This window comes from Carassius gibelio, chromosome B3 (assembly GCF_023724105.1).
Source record: "Carassius gibelio isolate Cgi1373 ecotype wild population from Czech Republic chromosome B3, carGib1.2-hapl.c, whole genome shotgun sequence".
Taxonomy (NCBI): Eukaryota; Metazoa; Chordata; class Actinopteri; order Cypriniformes; family Cyprinidae; genus Carassius; species Carassius gibelio.
In genome coordinates this window covers 37,226,167-37,240,613 of record NC_068398.1, presented here as the reverse complement: position 1 = coordinate 37,240,613, position 14,447 = coordinate 37,226,167, and the positions used below count along the sequence as shown (strand labels likewise).

Here is a 14,447-nt window from a genome sequence, read left to right as displayed (position 1 = left end):
CTTCAAAAAATGAACAATTAGGTTTTTCCTGCCCACCTATTGGCTAGCCATAAGAATAATCAACCTATGTTATGGTCTAAAGTTTAAGATATTAATATTATTAAGGTGAGCCTGAGAGTCTTACATTTATTTTAAGTAAATTCAATTACCATATTTTCCGGACTATAAGTCACACTTTTTTTTCATAGTTTGGCTGGTCCTGCGACTTATAGTCAGATGCGACTTATTTATCAAAATTAATTTCACATGAACCGAGAGAAATGAACCAAGAGAAAACATTACCGTCTACAGCCACGAGAGGGCGCTCTGTGCTGCTCAGTGCTCCTGTAGTCTACACTGAGCAGCATAGAGCGCCCTCTTGCGGCTGTAGACGGTAATGTTTTCTCTTGGTTATTGGTTCTAAATAAATGCGACTTATAGTCCAGTGCGAATTATATATGTTTTTTCCTCGTCATGACATATTTTTGGACTGATGTGACTTATACTCAGGTGCGACTTATAGTCCGTAAAATACGGTAAGTAATTTTAGACATTATAAATGAGAACAAAAAGGCAATCAAAACAAATAAAGTGCTTTGACAAGACTTGGTTACTCGATTAAAGAAAGTGTATGGTTTATAAAGCTGTAAATATGGATATTTTTCTTACACAAATGCATCGCGTTGCTTCAGAAGGCCTTTTATTAAATCCCTGGAGCCGTGTGGACTTCTTTTATAATGGATTGCTGCAATTTTTTCAACTTCAAATTTTATGCTACCATCCACTTTAATTAAAAAGCATGGATTAGCCAGGACAAATTTTATATAACTCTGATTGGATTCTTCCAAAAGAAGAAAGTTATATACATCTAGGATGGCTTGAGGTTGTGTAAATAACAAGCTTATTTTCATTTTTGGGTGAACATTTAAGTAAGATTAATAAATATTTTAGAAGTGTTGCTCATTTTTAGTTCATGTTAACTAAAATAGTTAACTCTTTCACCACCAGCATTTTTAAAAGAAGTTGCCAGCCACCAACAGACAATAATTTTGATGATTTGCACTAAAATTTAAAGGCCTGCAGTATATTTAATGTATGAACATTAGAATATGCGATACACCAAAATAAAGATCAGAGCCAATACTTTTAAACAAACAATGTTTACATTTTGTAAAAACTTTTTGTCATTTTATTCTAGCTTGAAGCAATCTTGAATATAGCTAGGTTTCATAAAAATGTATAGTTTTGAGCAAAAAGGTGAGAAAACCAAATTTTTATGAAAAACTACATCCGGATAATGTTCAGTACTATTATCAAAGCATAAATCCAGTAAATTGCTTCCATCAACACCTCCAGAGCTTGCACAGGCATATACCACTTCCTGGATCGACATTTTACTCCGGAACATTATGCAGTTTTCATTTTATATGCTGATTGTCACGATACTGTGCCGGAAGGAACACAGAGCCAAGGGTAAATCGAAATAAGTCTTTATTTATCCAACACAGGAGACAGTCCAACAGGGAGAACAGGATGAAGACACGTATGAAACTGGTAAAACCGACAAACTGAGGAGACATGGTTTTTAAAGACAGGCAAATGAGGGACTAAGGAGACAGACCTGGGAACTAATCATATCAAGGAAGGACAGAAACTGGGTCACAAGGAACATGGGGAATGGAACACATGCAGGGAAAACACAACATAATGAGTCCAGGGTTGTGATATTACTCCCACTGCCGAAAGGTGCGACCTTGCACCATAGAAACAACAGAGGAGCCCAGCAGGACCCAGGCCACAGCCATAACGGCTCAAGGTGGAGCCAACTGTGGGAGGAGCCATGGAGGAGGAATGGCTGCTGACTCCTGGGGGCCGACCAATAGCGGCAGAGCAGTTGGAGGAGGAGGCCGAGATGGAGAGCCAAAGAGCCAGGCTGACGGGGAGGATCCAGAGGTCCTAGGCGGAATTGATGGCTGTGGTGACCAACTTGGTCTAAACGGGTTGTTACTATTCTCTTAATAAGTAATGGGTGTATTTTGGGCATAACGTGCAATAAACCAATCAGAGTCTCATCTTCCATTCCCTTTAAGAGCCAGTTGCGCTCGTGCCATGACGGATTTGCTATTTACACTGGGGAATTTGGCAAGCACAAAGACAGAACGAGATGAAATGGAGCTGCTTATAGAGAGCCTAATTCTGATACATGCGATGACTATCCATTATGACATATATATATATATATATATATATATATATATTTATTTATTTATTTTTTATTATTAGTCTCACTACGTTTAATTAGTGGAAAAATGCGAACGGCGCCGGACTTAAACTAGCAAACACACTTGTGCCTTGCGTCGCATTGCGCCGGGTGTATGATAGGGCCCATTATTTTTAATATGCATGTGTTTACATAAGAGATCACTAATTTTTCCTTCCTGTTCATGTGTGGTTTTGTTCAGGGAGATTTTTACTAATTCAGAAAATGTGTAATAGCGCTCTCGAGTGTATAACAGTGAAAAGCCGATAGTTCATGAAAAATAATTAACTAATGCAAACTAATGAACCTTACTGTAAAGTGTCACCAATGTGCTTTTTTTTTTTTAAATACACATTTATGTAAAATGATTTCTACATTCAGTGCCCTCTAAGCCAGTATAAATTTTTAAATCATTTGAAATTTTAATCTGATTGAAGCATTGGGTTGAAGTCAAACGTAAAAGTCAAATTGTAAGTCAAATGGTTGGAGTCAATTGGAGTAACTGAAATTCTAATAAATTAAATTAAGTTAGCACAAGCAAAATATTTACATGCCGTTTGGATTCCATCATTTGGCAAATGGGTGATTCTTAGATCCCTATCAGCTGAGACAAAGTTATACAGTGATCTATTCAGGTGGTGTGGCACTCATTTACCTGGAATAAGTTCTGGTGGCCCTCTCTGGTCAATACTGTTGTGTTCTTTGTGAAAGTAGTGAAATTTGCAGCCCGACCAATTCCCTCTTCCTGATGTTTTGCTAGTTGTTCCTCATTCCCAGTACCGTGTGATTTGTCTCTAAAAAAGGAATAGGAATTCATAGAGCCACAGAATTCTTGTGGCAGTCAGTCCTCTAACAGATCACACAGCTCTGGTGCTCATAATGCAGGAAGTTGTATGGAATGTATGTCACATCAAGTCTAACCAGTTTCTGAGTTTTTACTGTATAATGAGGTCACACCTTTTTATTTAGCTCACAACACAGTTTCTTACTACCTGAAATACTTTACTGAGGGTAAAGATGAATGACTTGAGCCGATCAACTGGACAACCTGGTGAGTCTGTCAATACAGAATTTGTTGAAAAGCTTCTACATATTAAGTACAAACATATGGACTGTGGATTCATTAATTAAAATCGTATTATACCAAGGGGAAAATAATGTGCTGTATTATACTTTACCCACTCTTCGCTCTTATTTCTTGTTTTTTTTTTCTTCATAGGTGATGGTCGGGAGACTTCAGCAGGACTCCACAAAAGAGGAAGCGAACGTCAGCCTCCGAACAGTGAGTTATAGTTGAGTAAAATGTGCTATACAAGATCTTAAAGATAGTATAAGGAATTATATTTCCCATTTAAAACAAAGTCATGTTTGAACAATAAGGTTTTTACATCTAATTACCAATTCGGTAACACTTTATTTTACTGTTACATCTATTAGTTGATTATTAGCATTTATATTACTAGAATATTAGCCATGTATTAGTGCTAATTAAGCACATATTAATGCCTTATTCTACATGACCTTCTACATCCCTAATCCTACCCAATACCTAAACTTAACCACTACCTTACTCACTATTAATTAGCAGAAAATAAAGAATTTATTGAGAGGAAATTCATAGTTCTTTAGCTAACTAATAGATGTAACCATAAAATAAAATAGTACCACCAATCCTTAAGAATTATTGGATCATTATTGCAGTGATTATTATGTTTCTAGCATGTTATATATTTGGCATTCACTGCAATAATTATTCAATCACAAAATCTGAAGTATTTGGCTATTTAAATTCAAACATCAACCTTTAGCTAGTGTATAATGATTACTTGATTATTTATTACTTTCAGAATTGAAAAAAACTTTTTTTTTTTTTTTGTATATTACATTTATAGTTTCACTTTCATTTGAGGTCAACAGCATGAAGCATCCATAGCAGATATAGAAAGGGGTGTTGCATACTTGTGGTAGACCAGTCACATCAGAATGGAGACACAAAAGCAGAGCAGATTGTGCTTTTTCTTGTTCTGTTTTCTTGTTGAGAAAACTAAAATAGACAATCATTGTAGACTCAATGGAACATCTACAGCAGACCAGCAGAAGACAACAGCGTCATCTACAGAGGAAAGAAGATCAGCCACCACTGAATCAATGCAATGAGAAGAACGAGGAAGACAGAAACCCTAACCTGGAGACTCCTGAAGAATTAAGGCCTGTTTTCCAAACAACAAACAATCCACCTCTAGGTAAACACTGACTTTCCGTTAAGAACAATTATATCTAATTAATACACTGAGAAGTGGCTTATGTAATTGTGTAATAGTGTGTGATAACATACATTTTTCCCCTTAGAAGGTCTACGTTCCAGTTTTCGTAGATGGACTCGTAGGATAAAACCAACACAAAGTGAGTATGAATGGAATCATTTCAGTGATGCTCATTTTTTGTTGTTGTTGTAGTGAATCAGCTCAAAGGGGAAATATGAATAATCAATCATAACTAGTTATAATTAATTACACATATTTAGACTTGACATCTCAGTGTCAACTGTCAATTCTAGGATTGTTACTTTCCTGTTTAAGAAAAACTACTTTCTTACTGTACAAAACTACTCAGAGAACGTAGCAAAAATCTGCATGATTAGGGACTCCAGTTATGAACAAACAATGAACAACCTCAAGTGTGTTACAAATAAGACTTTATAAACTACATAATCACAAACTAGTCTAACACACACACACACACATACAGTTGGCTTAAGAAAAAGGGTTAAAACTTAAGCAGTAAAGAGAAAAGAAATAAAGACATGAAGCTATGGTAAAATTTGATATTCAGCAGATCTACAGCCTGAAGGAAACATCAGTTTCTTAGTTCAAACAAACCTTTGAAAAAGGTGCATATGATACTTAATGTATCAATCATTAAGACTAAGTTTGATACTTGTGCGTCTCGTCTGTTTGAAAAAGAGTCCTGATGCACTTTGGGGCTCTAGTTGGTCTCTGCTGAAATGAGAAAGACCAGTTTGAATCAGAGGATCTTGATGAATGGAAAGTCAAAGCCGAAGGCCTGGCACAAACTTAGGGTGGGTTTTAAGGCTCTTAGCTCAGCATGTTCTCCTGGAATTCCTGAATCTAAAAGGACTGCTCTGATCTGGTGATAAGTGATCTATATAGGGTGACATTGACATTGACATAGTATTCGAGTGAGCCAATGAGGAATGGTTCCTTTTGGAGGGAAGTTTTACCACCTTTTGTCCTCAGGCATATGCTTCACATATGGTCTTTGATTGGATGTTGTTGAAGAAACTATTAAAGATTCTGGTAACACAAATACCTTCCATAGTTACCAGCACATAATAAAAATGAACATGGAAAAAAAAAACAGGAAAAATTATGAATTGGGGAAGTTGGGTACATGTTCCTACATTCCTCAAGTTGTTATATCTAGAGGGAGATATAATTAGGATGGACTGTGTAGTACAAGGGTACATTTGTCTGTTTCAAAGTGAATTTACAGTGAAAACTCTATATTCTTTCGAGTTATAAAACAATCTTATCTTGATGTGTGTCTTTGTTACCACAGTAACATGAGAGGCCTGTTCTGCTTTTTTTGAGGTCATAATTGCATTTCGGATGAAGGGTCCATAGACCCTTTGGTGAGATGAGGGTGTTAGATATTATTTGTTAAATATAACGAATAGTTGTGTGTCTGATTGGTCCAAATTCTAAACTGATCAGACCAATCATGCTAAAAATCCTGATCTTGGGGGATTTTAACACTCACGTCTGCTGTGAATCTAAGTCACTTTCAAAAGACTTTCTTAATTTACTTGACACTTTGGAATTTCTGCATTGGTGAATGAACCAACATGTTCGGGGCCACACTCTGGACTTGATTTTAACCCATGGTTTATCTTTGATGGACATTATTATCGATGATGCAGGCTTGTCTGATCATGAACCTATATTGTTTTCTATGCCATCGGACAGGAATACTCAGACATTCGTCACTTCCACGATGGACTCGTATTATCACTGACTGCTCAAGTGACGAATTTTCCTCCATATATGTACATCTCAGTGCTAATCAGGTTATCAATTCCTCTACATATCACTTGGGTGTTGATGAACATCTAAGTCTGTTCAGTGCTACCTTTTCTAATATTTTAAACACTGTTGCACCACTAAAGGTGAAAAAACAAACACAATTCAATAGCTTGGCAAAATGATTTCACTCGTTCTCTCGGACAGACCTGTAGAAAGGTTGAATGGAAATGGAAAAAAGACAAACTAAACACATTTCTACTTCAATTATGACTTTCATCAGGTAAATGGCCTCAAAAGTTCACCATCAAATCTGAGGTAGCAAAGTTGCGTTTTCCCACCCAAAACAAAAAAGTTTCATTATTTGTTCTGTTTTGATAGAACAATTAGCTATGTAATATATTAGCTGAATGCACAAAATTTTGTGCAAATAAAATCAGTGATGAGAATTTGAATACAATTAATATTTTTGTGGGATTTTTTTTTAATTAAATGTTACAAATCTCCAAAAAAGTGTTTAAATAAACATTATATGCAAAATTAATTCATGTCATTCATGTTTAGTGATGTTCTTACCAGGTGTTGGATAAACTGTACTTACAATATGTCTTTATATGAATCTTTAAGTAGGAATTAAGTGTCAGTGAATATCTTTTAATCTTAATAATTAAATGCTTTTCTCATTAATTAATCTAATTAGTCACAAATAATTATTTATCAATATTTGCTAAGAAAAAAACTCTAAATACCCCAAATAAACATTTAAAAGATTAATTGTCTTTTTAGACAGTGACGTTGAATAGACAACACAAATAAAGTGGCCTTTAAAAACTTTAACGTTGTATGTTTCTATTCTATGACTCTCCTCATTCATTCAACACATTCTTGTATTTTGTCTGGAATATATTTCTAACCTCCATCACATCTTGCTCTTCAAAGGGATATTTCACCCAAAAATGACAATTCTCTCACCATTTACTGAACCTGTCATTCCAGATGTTTATGACTTTCTTTCTTCACATGAACACAAGCAGAGATTTTTAGTCCATATAATGCAAGGGGACAGGACCACTTCAGAAACCACGCGAAGGGAACATGACGGTCAAGATTAAAATATTGGTATTTGTATTTTTCTTACATATGCCTATATACATATATCGTTTCACTTAAGAAGACTGTGATACATTAACATATTCTCTTTGTGTATAGTTTTTGAAGTGTGTTTTTTGTATGTCCCATACACTTGAATTATATAAAGAGAAATTATTTGTTTTCTAAAACTCTTAGTTTGTGTTCATCTGATAAATGAAAGTCATTTTTAATCCCTTTGCCTGTATTTTTTATTTATTTATTTATTTGTATTCCACTGGGTTTCATAAATTTTTTTGTTGTTGAACTAAATATATTGTACATGTTTGACCTGTGCCATTGCATTGTTTTCGTCTCTCCCTTTAACCATTCTTCTGTATAGTCTGTCAGGAAAAAAAAGTACTTCAACTTTTTTAATACTTAAAAAGTACAATTTAAAGTTGTACTTTTTTACTTTTACTCAAGTATGTTTTTGAGCAGATACTTGTACTTTCACTTGAGTAAATTTTTTGAGTACTTTTTACACCTCTGGTCGGCTCTGACCTGTTGTCTATTATTAACAAATACCTCTATGCTGGCGTACCTGGTGACTTTAAACTTGCCACTGTGCGGCCTCATCTTAAAAAAACAAGTCTGGATCCTACATTACTGGTTAAATTTCGTCCTATTTCAAACTTTTCTTTCTAAAGTTTTAAAGAAAGTGGTTCTAAATCAACTACAGTCATATTTGACTATTCAATCTCTGAAAAATTTCAATCTGGTTTTAAATCCTGTCACAATACTGAGTCAGCTCTCTTAAGAGTTTTGAATGATACTATGCTAATTACTGACTCTGGGCAGTCTATGCATTTGGTTCTGTTAGACCTCAGTTCTGCCTTTGATCTAGTTGCTCATAATACACTTATATCACGTCTTGAAACTTGTGTGGGCCTTCGGGGCACGGTGGTTTCATTCATATCTCTCCAATAGGAGGTATGTTGTTAGTATTGGAAACCAATTATCATCTGAGATATATTTCAAGTCTGGTGTCCCACAGGGCTCAATTCTTGGTCTGGTACTGTTTTCTCTTTATATGCTTTTTTTTTGTTTGTTTTTGTGCTGATTTTGGATTGACAACATTCCTTACAAATACTACTTAAAATCACAGAGAACCATAAAGATGGAATTTTAGAAACATCTATTATGTTATTTTTTTGTTTACTTCACAAACTCTATATTCAATCCCATAAGCCTAACTCCACCAACATCACTTATTATGATTTATAAGCTTGTTTCCTCATGGGGACCTAAATAAATGTCCCCACAAGGTAAAAAAAAATTAATGGTATTGTGATCTTTGGGGAGGTTTTTGTTCCTATAACGTACAGATTACCAGGAACAAACACACACACACACACACACACACACACACACACTCACACACAAATATATATTACAAGTATATGTATATGATGTTTGAAAGTGATTGTTAACTACAGTAGTCAACATTTGAAGTGGATCAAAAAAGTTGTCCTAAGACAAGAACAGGTTTTTGTTGTTGTTGTTTTTTTAGGACCACTTTGATGAAAGGTTTTGATCCACTTCAAATGTTGACTACTGTACGTCTTAAACTGTGTCTAATATCTCTAAATATTTTTTCCAGTGTCACTGAATTTCTTTGGAAAACAGAAGCTGAATCTCGTGCTGTGTGGATGTGATAGCACATTCAAGGTCTCTGTGTCCAAACTTTTACGAGGGAAAAAGCTAAAACCTTCACACCAGAGAGCGATCAGTGAAGAGTGTGTGAAGAGAGAGGAGAGGATACATGGACGTCTGATCAGTTTGCTGGAGCTTCCAGCTCTTACTCGGCTCTCAGAGGAGGAAGTGATGCATCAGACTCTCAACTGTGTATCTCTCTGTGATCCTGGAGTTCATGTTTTCCTCCTCATTGTTCCTGCTGCTCCACTTAATAACGATGAGATAGCAGAAATAGAGAAGATCCAGAATATATTTAACTCCAGAGACAATTTCATGGTGCTTTTCACAACAGAGCTTATTCTTATTAAAAAAGTGACTCATTTTGTTGAAACTAGCCCAGAATTTCAGAGGTTAATCAGTCGTTGTGGAGGTCACTACAAAGTGATGGGGTTAAATGAACCTGAAAACTCGAGACAGATCCCAGAACTACTGGATTATATAGAAAACATGAAGACTGAACCCTATTCACTTCAAATGTATGTGAAAGCACAAGAGAACAGAGTCAGACATGAACTGGAGGAACAACATAAGAAAGAAATGAAAAATAAATTCAAAGAGCTACAAGGCAAGGTTCAGTCAGAAGGTGAGTGTCTTTATGTTTGTGTTCAGTATGACATCTTGTGTGTATAAGTCAGTCAATCCAGGATTTTGCGATCACTGAATGTATAACAAAATCAAGCAAACTCCTCAATCTTCGTCAATTCTATGCCGACTGCAAGTGCTGTGATTGATCTGCTGATCCTTCCCTCTGTATGTACTTTAGTTTTGTGTGTGTTTATGTGCACTTTAATATATTGTAATGTTACACCTTCTTAAATAAAACAAAGCAAAGAACAAGTGTCATAAATAAAGATTTAATTATTTGATATTTATTTGCTGCCGTCATGGCTATAATGCTTCTCTGAGGAACTGCTTCTTCTTTGGCTTTTGTCGTGGTATTGCGGATTACACCAGCAACATGTCCGTGGACACTGCAGACTAGAGTCTGTATGTGTACTGCACGTCGATGTGGACAACAACACAGAAGTATGTTGTGACATCTGATTTTGCTTACTCTTTTATTTTTATTTCTTTATTTTCAGGTGCTGAAGGTGAAACAGTTGATCAGGAGTGTTTGAGGATTGTGCTGATCGGGAGGACAGGAAATGGAAAGAGTGCAACAGGAAACACTATTCTGGGAAGAAATGAGTTTCCCAGCCGGATGAGCACAGATTCAGTGACGACTGCATGTGAAAAGAGAGTTGGTGAAGTTGATGGTCGATCAGTAGCTGTTGTTGATACTCCAGGACTCTTTGACACAACACTGTCAAATGATCATTTGGTGGAAGAAATAATGAAATGTGTTTCACTCTCATCACCTGGACCTCATGTGTTTGTCATTGTGCTGAGTTTGGGAAGATTCACCAAAGAGAAGATGGACACTATGGATCTGATAAAGAAGATCTTTGGTCCAAAAGCTGCTCAGTTCAGCATTGTTCTGTTCACTAGAGGAGACGAACTTGAGAATGAGTCCATAGAAGGTTTTGTAAAGAGAAGTAACTCTGCAGAACTCAGGAAACTGATTAGAGATTGTGGAAACAGATTCCTGGTTTTCAATAACAGAGAGAAACAAGATACAACTCAAGTGATTAAACTGTTAAAGATGGTCGATACTTTACTAACAACATGTTTGAGGAGGCAGAGATGTCCATTAAAAAGAGAATGGAGGAAATCATGAAAAAGAAAGAAAAAGAAATTCAAGCTCAGAAAGATGAGTTACAAGCCAAATATGACAGGGAAGTGAAAAGCATGATGAAGGGACTCGAGGAAAAAAAACTAAGAGAGGAGGTGGACAGAAAGAAAATGCAGAATCAGCTGAGAGAAAAAGAGAAAAAACTCAGAAAAGAGTTTGAAGAAAAAGAGAAAACAGAACAGAAGAAACAAGAGACTGAAAACCGGAAACGATCAGAAGAGGAAAAACAACTAAGAGCTGAATTTCATCGGAAAATAGAAGAAATGAAAAGAAGGGAGAGACAGAAACATGAGAAGGAAATAAGAGACATGATGAAGAAACATCAAGATGAAGCCAGAAAACAAGCGGAGGAATTTCACAAGTCGACAGAAAGAAAACTGAAGTATGTTCTGGAGCTCACAGAGATGCTGAAAGAGTATCAAAGACAACATAAAACACAAAAAAATAAAATAAATGGAGAAATGAAAAGAGAGGAAATAAAAAAAACTACAAATATTGTAATAGAATTAAGAGTAAAACAGGTTGTCATTTCGTGATAATTCTGAAAGTCTAAAATCAAAACAAATAGCAAACATGCTTTGTTTTTATTTTCTGTACTTACATAATTGTTTTATGCATATAGTTTTTTTTTGTACTGTACTGAACCATTATAGTATTAATAAAATCATAAAATAATGCATAATTCTTTTCACTTTTTTTGTGGGGGGGGGTCTCATACACTGTACACACATACACTCTAAAAACTAATTGGCATTTTAGAGAGGAAAGGTTTTCATTCCTGTACTAATATTTAGAGTAACGTATAGTGTTACATTAACGAGATGGTCTCTTGCACTTTAAATGATTGCTTGTAAATATTGTTTGCAATTTTTGTATTTTACATTTTGCACACTAGTATTTTTGTATTTTAATTAACCCATCTGTGCCCAAAATATTTCTGAATGGTTTCATGCACAGTCATGTTAATAGTGCCCTATGTGCATGGTCTGGATTTATTTTCCTCAGATTTTTTTTTTTTTTTTAATCGTATTTATTTGATTGTCCGACAACTTTAGTTGCCAGTGAGTAAATATATTTTATTCACCCCTTTAATGTCAAATTTGAATAGGAGGTGAGCATTTGGCATCCAACTCAAAATAACTGCTTTCAACAGATCAATCTTTTTTCGGAAACAAATTTATTTAGCATTGAAGTCAAAGAACATTCGATGCAAACTCAAAAAAAGTTTCATCTAATCTCTTGAATATGAAAACACAACAAATAATTTTGTCTTAAAACGGTGGAACATAATAGTGCAGAACAAAAAGCAGCAATTAAGTTGCCCCAACAGGGTATTGTGTATCAAAAAGTTAAATGAAATAAATAAATACAATTTAAATATTACATCTATATAATAAAAAAGTTAAAAGAAAATTACACATTTAACTGTTTGGTTACTAACATTCAGCAAAATATCTTATTTTGTGCTCAACAGAAGAAAGAATCTCATAGGTTTGCAACCTGAAGATGACACAATTTACATTTTTGGGTGAACTTTCCCTTACGCAAGCAGTTTTAGCATAAGTAGCCTACAAGGAGTACTGTAGTGAAGGTACAAGTAGTTTTATAAATTTGCATAAACATGTTTACATACTATACCTTATGTAAAATATCACATATTTTATGAATAGGAACATATTGATTAGGTCAAATATATATTGGGCCTACATTGTAAAAAAATTATTCTCTATATTGACTCAAAATTGTGGCAACAAATTACAAGCAATATTATTAATTCAATTTAACACATTAGAATTAATTAGAATTAATCACATGAGATGCTTACAAGCAATCATTCAAAATTAGTAAAATAACATGAAAAAAATAAGTTAAATGTATACAAAAATATTGGTTTCGTTGGACAAAACGAGAAGCACCCGGTTACAGCCTGCATATGGAGATGGGTTTGCACATGTCAATCAGCCCCATGCCTACTCTGATTGGTTAGATTGTCTTTCGTAGGCAAACATGATAGGAAATGTGTGCGTAGTTGGTGTACACTGTTAAAAATAATAAACTCTATTTACTTAATAAAATTGTGGCAACGGATTACAAGAAATATTATTAAATTTACAGATTACAAGAAATATTATTACATTTTACACATAAGAATTGATTAGAATTAATCAAATGAGATGCTTAGAAATTAACCATTCAAAATGAGCCAAATAGCACGAAAAAGGTAAAGTAAAAAAAAAAACAATAGTATGTTCCTGCACAACCAGAGGCTGCAGTTTTAGGACCCCGGTTGTAGGACCCTAGTTTTTTTTATGACAGCGCCACCTACCGAACTGGATGATATAGCAATTGCAGTTTCAGGACTGCAGTTATAAGAGCCAGGTGGTTTAGTTTGTACATACATAGTTTGAAAGACATTTAACCTCAGGAGTATTTTTATTATATTTTATAAAATTAGTTTTTTATTCAAAACACATCAGAGGTAAAATTTAAACAATTTACACAAAACAAATTACAAATGTATATCAATCTTTAAACAACTGAAAAAGTGAAGTCTTCGTTTCTTGAATTATACTGTATATTGATTAACCTCCTTAAGTTTAACTAATTTGCTCATTATCAGGTAAAATAAAGATGGAATCAGAATATGCAGTCACTAAATTATATAGCCAGATATTAGAATTGTTGTAGAGAGGCAAGACAAAACTTGAGAATGATTAAAGAATGAATTTATTGACTAATATATATATATATATATATATGTGTGTGTGTGTGTGTGTGTGTACACACATACATTTACATACAAATATTGTGATTATATATATATATATATATATATATATATATATATATATATATATATATTTTACAATTTAAAATAATTGTTTTTAAATTTATTATACTTTAAATTATTATTTATTTCTGAGATGCAAAGCTGAATTTTTAGGATCATTATCACATGATCCTTTAGAAATCATTCTATTATGATGATTCATTATTAAAGTTGGAAACAGTTCTGCTGCTTAATATTTTTTCAGAACATGTGATACTTTTTTAGGATATTTTGATGAATAAAAAAAAGAAGCTATGTTTTTAATATATAAATATTTTGAAATAATATACACTACTGGTCAGTAATTTGGGGTCAATAATTTTTATTTTCTTCTTTTTAAATAAAATCAATAATTTTATTCAGCAAGGATGTGTTAAATACATAAAAAGTGATAGTAAAGAAAATATATATTTTTAACCTTTTATTCATCAAATATATTAGACAGCTGAACTGTTTTCAACACTCATAATAAATCAGAATATAAGAATGATTTCTAAATGATCATGTGATAGACTGGATGTCACATGTGACACTGAAGGCTGGAGTAATGATGCTGAAAATTCAGCTTTGCATCACATGAATAAATATTTTTTTTAAAAGTATATTCAAATAGAAAACTATTATTTTAAGTTGTAATAATATTTCACAATATTACAGTTTTTTGATCAAATAAATGCAGGCTTGATGAGCAGAAGAAACTTCTTTCAAAAACATAAAAAATAGTAATGTTTCCAAACTTTTGGTCTGTACTATATACAGTATATATATATATATATATAT

General features: G+C 33.9%; 1 pseudogene; it reads left to right on the top strand.

The window, feature by feature from the left end:
• The first annotated feature begins 1,830 nt into the window (after positions 1 to 1,830).
• LOC127953033 (GTPase IMAP family member 8-like) lies at positions 1,831 to 11,504 on the top strand (annotated as a pseudogene).
• The last annotated feature ends 2,943 nt before the right edge of the window (positions 11,505 to 14,447 follow it).